Source organism: Pithys albifrons, chromosome 8 (genome assembly GCF_047495875.1).
Source record: "Pithys albifrons albifrons isolate INPA30051 chromosome 8, PitAlb_v1, whole genome shotgun sequence".
NCBI lineage: Eukaryota > Metazoa > Chordata > Aves > Passeriformes > Thamnophilidae > Pithys > Pithys albifrons.
The window spans coordinates 21918125-21926823 of NC_092465.1; the positions used below are offsets into that span (position 1 = coordinate 21918125).

General features: G+C 43.0%; 1 protein-coding gene across 4 annotated transcripts in view; it reads left to right on the plus strand.

Annotated features, from left to right (window-relative positions):
• Positions 1-6462, plus strand: part of MAP3K20 (mitogen-activated protein kinase kinase kinase 20) — a 96678-nt gene extending 90216 nt beyond the window's left edge. The window contains exons 22-23 of one of the 4 annotated variants that reach the window (XR_011698432.1): positions 574-1352; positions 3864-6462. The gene's annotated coding sequence lies outside the window, so the exon portion shown is untranslated. Of the gene's footprint in view, positions 1-573 lie in introns of all 4 variants that reach the window. The other 3 variants (XR_011698433.1, XR_011698431.1, XR_011698430.1) reach the window with 3 other exon arrangements.
• The last annotated feature ends 2237 nt before the right edge of the window (positions 6463-8699 follow it).

Sequence of the window (8699 nt, forward strand, 5' to 3'; positions counted from 1 at the left end):
AGTGGGTGAACTTGTCCAAAAAAAAAAAGTCTCAGCAAGATCTATTTTTCCATCTTGTTTTTATCACTCTTAATATGGCTACTCCCTATCATGGTGATAATTCCTTATAAATAAAAATGTGCTTACATTTTCAACCACCAGTACTTTACAAAGGTGAGCCATTTTTTTCATATTTTACCAATGTGCATCTAGAAGACCATGCACAGCAATGTGAAAAATCAGACCGTCTTGGGCAACTACACCACAGCAAATGCTCTTTGGAAAGGAGCCATGCCATGTTTACTTAGGATTTTATTACAAGTCTGTTAAAGCCAATCATATTTAAGTAGCATTATGTCTCACCTTGCACACTAGGAGCTGGACATACTGCTCTCTGTCACACACATATCTTCAGCAGTGCCACAACTGCTACATCCTCCTTCCATGGTTGATTCTGCAAGTGGCACAAAATATCACTGCTGTAGAACTGCCCCTTGCTCTTCTGACTTTACTTTCTCTTGGTCTTCATGTCTACATGCATAGATGTTGATGTTTTCTTAATCCCCAAATGATACCTGCATTTTCCTTTTCCAGGGTTTAAAAGGCTCTGAATTGTAATAAGCCAGCTCTGAGATGGCTGCTGGAATGGATGATGAAAAATAGCAGAGAGCTCATGAAGGCAAATTCAGAACTGGACACCCAAAATGAGTAAGTATTTGCATCCAAGAGAGATTGTTTACAAAATCAGATACAAATTTTCTTTTTTTTTTTTAAATTAAAGTGCAAGACTGACTGTCAGAGCTTACACAGAATCTATTTGTTCATTCAGCAATGTTTTATTCTGGATGTTGTGGGAGTCACAACAGTTACCCAGCTCTGTCTGGATGCCAGACATCAGCAGGAAGGTTTCAGGGTGAACAGCAGTGTCTCTCCACAACCGTTGGTTTTGATGCTGCAGGTGGGTTGGGAGGGAGGAACCAGTGCTCAATTCAGACAGGAAGAACAGGTTAACATCAACATCATGGTCCTTGGTTTTCTGAAATCTTACAGGCTTTTCCTCCACAGCTGATGGCATGAGCAAAAAGACTTCTTTCTTTTTTCTGCCAACTAAACATGTGGTTTGATTTTTTCAGCTTTTTTTTTTGTCTTTCCCATAAGGATGTGTTTTTTGGGAGAAAAAAAAAAAAGGAAAGAAAAACAGAAGGATGATGGAGAGCAGACACTTACTGCTGAGGTCAGCAATCATTCTTCTTTAGCTCGGGAAGGTGTCCCAGAGCTGGGTCTGACCCTGATGGATATTGGCTTCATAAGTACGCAGGTTTCCCCAACAGCACTGGTGTACCTGCCACTACCATAAGGACTGGCTGTCACAGGTGAGTGTCCTGGGTACCTGCTCCATAGAGGGACTGACAGCCAGACCAACAGCCTGGTGTAGTGCTGCACTCTCAGGGTGCTTGTTCCCTGTTTCTTGCAGGTCAGAGACTTGTGCTGTGAACCAGCTGCCTGTAAAACCCTGCTCCTAAGCATAGTGGGCAGCATGTGAATATGAGATTCCCTGAAGCAAAAGCATTGCCCAACGCTGCAAACACAGGTTGCTTTTGTTTGCATACAGCCAGGGCACGAGGGGGCTGCACACATGCAGCTTGCTCAAGAGCCAAAGGTCTTCCTGAAAGGGGGAGAACTACTCAGAGGGCTTTTGTAGCTGCTCCTCTGCTGGAGTTGCAAGAGCATGAAATGGCAGGGTAACTCATTGCCCAGCTCAACCCCTCACACAAACCTTTCCTTTTTCCACAAAGCCTTTGCAAATTCACAGAAGGATGATTGTCACAGTATTGACAGCCCACTGAACTGTTGAGGGGGCCCCAAAATCATAAACTGCAGGCTGTTCCTCACCCTAACCCCTTGTGACATCAGCAGACTGTCAATCCATCCCAGGGCAGTGTTGCTGCAGGGGTTGCTTTGTATGGCCTGGGCAGGAATTTCCCCAGCTCAGTGTTTGATTTGGGTAGCACTGTAGTTTTTCTCTCTTCCAACATTTCTAGTTGCTGCTTTGGCCTCATATTGATTTCAACAGACATACCAAAATGTAATGTCTGCACTGTGCTTGTCAGGAAGATATAGAGGTAATGATCAGAGAGGGGAGATGAGGAGGCAATCTGACCCCTTTTTGCTGGGGAACACAGCTGCCAGGGTTTCAGCCTGCCTGCTGCCATGGCACACTGTACCTCTGTGCTGAGGGATACGATCCAGTCATACTGCCAGGGTGAGATGGGATGACCGTGGGACCTGCTTATCCCACAGTGAGGTAGCTGAGATCTGCCTGCAGCAGGGTGGGTGCCAGCAGCTTCTCTGTCTCCCCAGTCCACACCCAAATCTCAGTGATGCCATGCCAGTGGATGAAACACTGCCACTTTTCGAAGAAATGGTAGGTGTCAGGACTGGGTTTCACAGGTGCTGTTGCTGTTGGTTGGTTTATTTCCATGAAATACTAAAATATTTACTGCTGCAGTTCTGCTCTATCTTACCTACTCAGTTGACCATGTCTGACAGCATGCTGACCATGATCTAGCAACTTGCTGAGCTGATTTAAGGAGCTGAGGTTGCTTAAACCCTCTGTCCCTCCTTACTCAGACCAACAGCCTCCAGGCACATCACCCCTCACCTCTGTCCTCCTTTCTAGCTCAACCAATGCTGCTGAGCATCAAACCCCATGTATTTTAAGACTTTCTATAACTTGCAGCCTTGCTGAAAAGAACACTGGACAATTCATCAAATATATACAATTGATTTATTTGATTGTGCTATAGAATGCACTTTGACTTAACAACAATAATAATTATTATTATTACTTTAGGCTGGGAAAGACAGGCAGTGGTTTATGTAACTGTGGAAAAACCCCAAACTGAGAGACCCTCTGACATCTAATGTCACTGAAATGGAACAAAATAGCTGTGCTACCTCTGAAAATTACATCTGACAATTATTTTCTGTATATGTATCCACCACAGAAGGGTTTTTACATAATATTCTTATCTAATGAGTTGCCAAAGCTTAGCAGTTCAAGCCAGTTTTTTGCAAAAAGTTAGAGGTTAGAGAAGAGAAGTCTATTACAGCAATAACACTAATAAGGGTCTGCCAAGATCACGCTTGAGTACATGTAAATATAGGGCATCTGAGATGAACATCTCAGAGGACAGAGGAATGGTGCTGGGAGGCAGTGACTGCTTGGGGAAAATGAGAGCAGGGGTAAAGCTTACAGCCCTTCTCTGCAGCTCCCACTGCAGCATCACCTGTGCTCCCCCCAGCCAGGCCCTGCCCGAGGGTCGGAGTCTCCTCCAGGACACCTCGTGAGGCGGTTTGGCGGGTGCTGACAGAACGAACTGGGTTAATATATCTGCAGCTCAACATATGCATTTGTTTTCCTGCCTTAGCAGGCAAGGTGAAGGCTCGCTGCAGCAGAGAGGGCATTTCCCTCATGCTGTGAAAAAACTCAAGGGCCTGAAAACTTGAGATGTGCCCTGGGGACCCCCTGGCAGGCAGTAGAGAGCCCTGAGGGAGGCTTTCTACCTGCCCTTCCACTTCCTTCCTCCTGGGAGAGCTGCCAGGAGAGAGATCCCTGGGCAGAAGGTCATGCCACACCTGTCCCCCCCATTCACACCCTCTCCCAGCAACCATGTCTTTCTGAAGGCTGCTGGAGGCAAAGCAAATCAACATTTGCAAAGAGGCAGTGGCAAAGCTTATGTAAAAGGGAAAAAAACTAGACTGCAGTTAAGTATTTTTGATTATTTTCTGACAGCCTCCTGTTTTCCACAGCTATACATTTGCAGAATATTTTGTAAGCAATTCTTTATGATGTGACTAAATGTAACTTTGTGTTTTCAAAGGAAAATATAAATCAAAAGCCCAACAATGAAAGAGCTGGAATCCTCAGCTTTTAAAAGTGGCTACTGCATATCAACAACAGCTACTTTTGATCAACATTTTTTGTGATGCATTTTGTGGAATGGCTACAGGATACTCAAATGAGCATTGTAATTACACTCCCATAATGCGCATAATGCTCTGGACTCCAAATGATCTGCTGTGACTTATACTTGGAATAATCATTAAGGTTTCTGTCAAAACTGACTATATTTCATCAATTCTCTTAATGCACTGATGAATATGGTATCGACTGCACTTTTTCACTCGCTGAACTGTATTATTCATTTGTTTTTCCTTCTCTGACTCATTCCATTTTTGTGGTCTCTCCAGTTTGTGTCAAAGAGACACAGTATCAAATAGAATCAGACATGACCACATTCAATTCAACATGCCAGCCTTTACTAAAGAAGAAATTACAGCAAAGCAGAGGAGATTAAAATCTGATAAATTAAAAGGAGAAAATTTATTTCTCATTGGAGAGACAAAAAAGGAAAAAGATACTAATTGCATTGTGGAGGTATTTTGTGGAGCTGGTACAGTTGGTCTTACTATAAACTGATTGTACATGATAAATATTTAAATTTCTATTTATTTTACAAAATCTGATTCTGCCTATGAGAGCAAAGTGTCAATGTATTTACATTAAAAAGGTACTCCATAAAAATTCATGTCCAGCAAACATGTAGAGGTAATTAAATCTTCAAAAGCAGCCATCCCCCTGCTTCTATATAAGAACAAGTGTGTCCTTTCTGGGTTGCGATCAATAGGTTACCTGATTATATACCTTATTATGTCTTGTATAGTAGTGTGAGCCACTGGAGGGTGGCATGTGAACAAATAGATATGCTTGATCAGATCTTTTCAAGAAACACACCTTACAGGAGAAAAACAATTAGTGTGTGTTATAGGTTACCAATTTACAATTTACATCATAAATCAATGTCTGATTATTTTAATGCAAAATGTTTTTAGCTTCATTTTATTGCACTAATGGTTTCAATAACACACTATCATTTGCTCAGACAGAGCAATTGAAGAGGTGATTGGACAGCTCTTACAGAAATTTTTAATTACTGTCATTAGTGGCTGCAATCTCATTCTTTTCTATAGAGCTAAGATACAGGTTATTGCATTGTGCCACAGGTGCTCTGTGGCCGTGAGAATCCAAACTCTCCCTTTCCTCTGAAATGTTTTCTTCTATAAATATGTGTCACTGTACAAGTTTCATCACACACACATTAGCTAATGTACCCACATGCTCTTTTAGGCAGGTGTGGTGGTACATCCTCACCCCTGAGCCACACTATGGTCTCAGAAATACTCATTAGGCCTTGGCCTTGATGAACAGCACCTGGGCTAAGCTTCGCATAAGCTTATCAAAAACACTGTCTATTCCCAGGACCATCCCAGGCAGTCAAATGCCTCCCTGACATCCAATCTCATCAGATCTTGGAAGCTAAGCAGGGTCAGTACTTGGATGGGAGACCTCCTGGGAATACCGGGGGCTGTAGGTTCTGGTCTGAGGACTTCACTGTCACCGTTCGGCCGTGGCAGATGGACCTGAGGAGTTAAAGGGTGGGGCCAGTTCTGTGCACGCTGTGCCTCACCTAAAACATCCACTGCAGGCTGGAAGGGGCACACCCACGTGGGGAGAGCCCTTCCCAAATCTTTGTTCGCAAAACCTTGCCATACTGACAGCCCTCATGCTGTCTAGCTAGCTCCTGTTTTTTAATGAACAGCCTTGAAAAACGATTTTTCTTGCCTGAATAACAACCCAAGTGGAACAACATTTTTGTTATGACTTTCAAAGAAAATTCCTGACCTAAATTGTGGCCAGGATGAAAAATTACCATGACTAAAGCCCACTCTCTTGCAACCTGGTAAACAGCAGTCCTGGGTGAGACCCTTTGAGCCCTCCTGGACTGCACTGGGCTGTGACCAGCATCTCCCTCTGAGTGAGGTGCCTCTCAGAGCCAGGAACTCTCAAGCTTGCTGTACTTGGAGGACCGCCAGTGAATGCCAACAGAGCCTGGGCTGATACACCCACTCCTCGAGGCTCACCCCATTGAGAAGATGTAAAGGCATCTGATGTACTTCACTGAATTCGAGGGGAGTTTTTCAAGTGTGTGTACATACCTTGTACATACTCCTTTAGGTCTGTGTGTGAGTGTGAATATACTGTAACAAATGTACTGTGAATTTTGCTGTCCTAGATTCTTAAGTACTTTAGATGCATAAGGAAGTTGGGCCTATAATTGAGTTACTGTTGTGCTACAGTAAATTCTGTAAGAATCTTTTGTTAAATTGTTTACATTAAAATATCAATTAAGTGATGTTATGTTTAAGTGCTGTTAAAAACTTCTAGGCCTGAACCATTGTTCAAGTCCAGGGCTAAGTTTGGCAAGGAGATCTACTCTGAACCTTGTTACTCAACAGGAACGTCTCCCTTATTCCTTTTTATCCTTTGTCTTTCTCATCCTCACTCTTTTTCCATGTAGATAATTTTTAGTTGATTTTAGTCTTATATTGATTGATTTTAGATTTCAGTACAATTTTTCTCTGTGTGCTTTAACCATCTAGTAAGTAGTAGAGTGAACCTTGCCAACAAACTTTGTTGCGCTTTCACTTTTATATTGAAATGCTTTTGCTGATTCCTTTGCTGGTGGTTCTTTGAGTGTCCTAAGACACTCATTTGCGACAGCAGGTAAAAATGTATTGCTTCTATTTGAAAAAAAAAAAAAGGGAAAGGAGCATAAAGTATATTGTCCATAGATAAGACAGGAAGTGTGTAGGAGAGCAGTGACTGGGCAACAGGAGTCACGCCTCCAGAGAGAAAAGCTGTGTTACAACGCCAACAGCTGAAATCTGCAGGGGTGACATGGAGGACAGCGCTTGTCCTTCATCCCAGCAGACCAAAGGTCACATTGTTTCTGACAATGGAATCATTGTTGGAGCTCTATGTTTTTGCCACTGCTTGAAGCTCCCAATATGTAAACAACTTTGATTTCCCCAGATGGATGCAGAAATCTTTGCACACTCAATCTACTGCATGTCCCTCTGTAATTTCAGCCATTTCCTTTAGCACATCTTCGAAGGGCCGCTACCATGTCCTGACAACTCATTTCAAGGACAGACAAGAATTTAACAGACTATTGTCTTGGATACACCTGATAAAATACTCCAGATGATCTTTGCTGGCATGTGAGCCCTGAGGAGTGAGCTCACTGGACAGGCCATGCAGGACCCAGACTGGGGACTGAACAGGCAGGGATGTTTACTTCCACTCTCATTAGCCTGATCTAAGTGTGGCTAAAAATGCAGTGCTCACCTGGCTTCAGCTTTGCACGTCTTCTGTTATTGTTAATAGCTAGATGTAGGACAGTGGTGCTGCCCATGTCTTGACAGAGGGAAACTTTTCCATCACGGTAAAGCCAGTTGGTTAGTTTGTTCTGCCCATCTACCCAGGGCATGTGAGCTCTGCAGGGCAAAGCAGGGGCATGAAGGGCATGAAGATGAAAACAAGAAATCACAGTGGCACAGGTCACACCAGCCATCACCTGAGTTACAGGCCTTCATTTTCTTGTATCCTTGTAGTGTGCTGTAGGAAGGGAAGGTGTTTCCCTTCACATACTTCCTATTTCTCTTTTTGCTTTCCTGCATCCTTCTACTCAAACCTCTGTAGAGTATGAGCTGACATACACAATTTTCAATAAAATAATTATTTTTCACATATTAAAAAAAAAAAAGCTAAAAATACAGTTCACAAAATGTCCTGTCCAGATTCCCCATGAAGTCCCTGCTCTAGCCTATTAATTTTAAAGCCACTTGACTACATACATAATTTAAAGAATGCTGTTTACATTAAGCATTAAATGGAAAATTAACTGCAGTCTGAAATTTTGCTTCAGCTAGTGCCATCAGTACTCCACAACATTTCAAATGATGCTCTTAAAACCTGTGAAGGTTGGCTACTTTTCTAGACAAATTCTGATAACAATTATTCAGGATGTTACTGTTGATAAACTGGATTTCTTCTCCCATGTAAGTGAACTAGATTTCTTTTTCTGAAAGAAGTAAAACTACATCAAAATTAAAAAAAACACCTCCCTCTTCCCAACTGAGCTGTCTGTTTGGAAACCATCTGGGTGGCAATCCTCCACGAATGTGGATTTGGAAGAATATAGTATGGTCAGGTCTCTAGAGAACCGGTTTAGTTCATGTGCTTTTGTGCGTGTACTGAGAAGCCAGCAGTGCAGGTACATATGTAATTATGGGCTTATTTAAAATGGAGATTCTTTTACATGACAGACCACAGCATGCACAGGAAGAACAATGCCCACAGAAAACAGAACACCTCCACCAGGACTCTTGTATTCTATTGTGCTGCAGCCTATTTACAGGCTTTGGCTTAGAGATGATTCGCGGTTTGCCTTACACGGGCACAGGTTTGTGTGCGGGCTGCACACGCACGGGCCTCCTCCCGGCTGCCGATGGCAGCGGGTGGCAGCGGGGACTCGCCTCTGTCCGAAGGCAGCTGGAAATGCTCAGCAGCAACAGTTGCACTGGTATTGAGCGCCGCTCAAACCGCAGGGTAAACAGAGGATTATAGCAAACACCGGGATCACAAATCCATACAGCTTCTTCGGGGCTTCTCCCATTACTATTGCTGCCAAAAACCACGTAGCAGTTACTTTTAACGGCCGTACTTGATTTAATGTGCTGTTCTAAATGTTACATAGAATGCTTTAAAACGACTGATCTATTTTCCTCTGGCATGTCCCCAGATAGTATTTTGT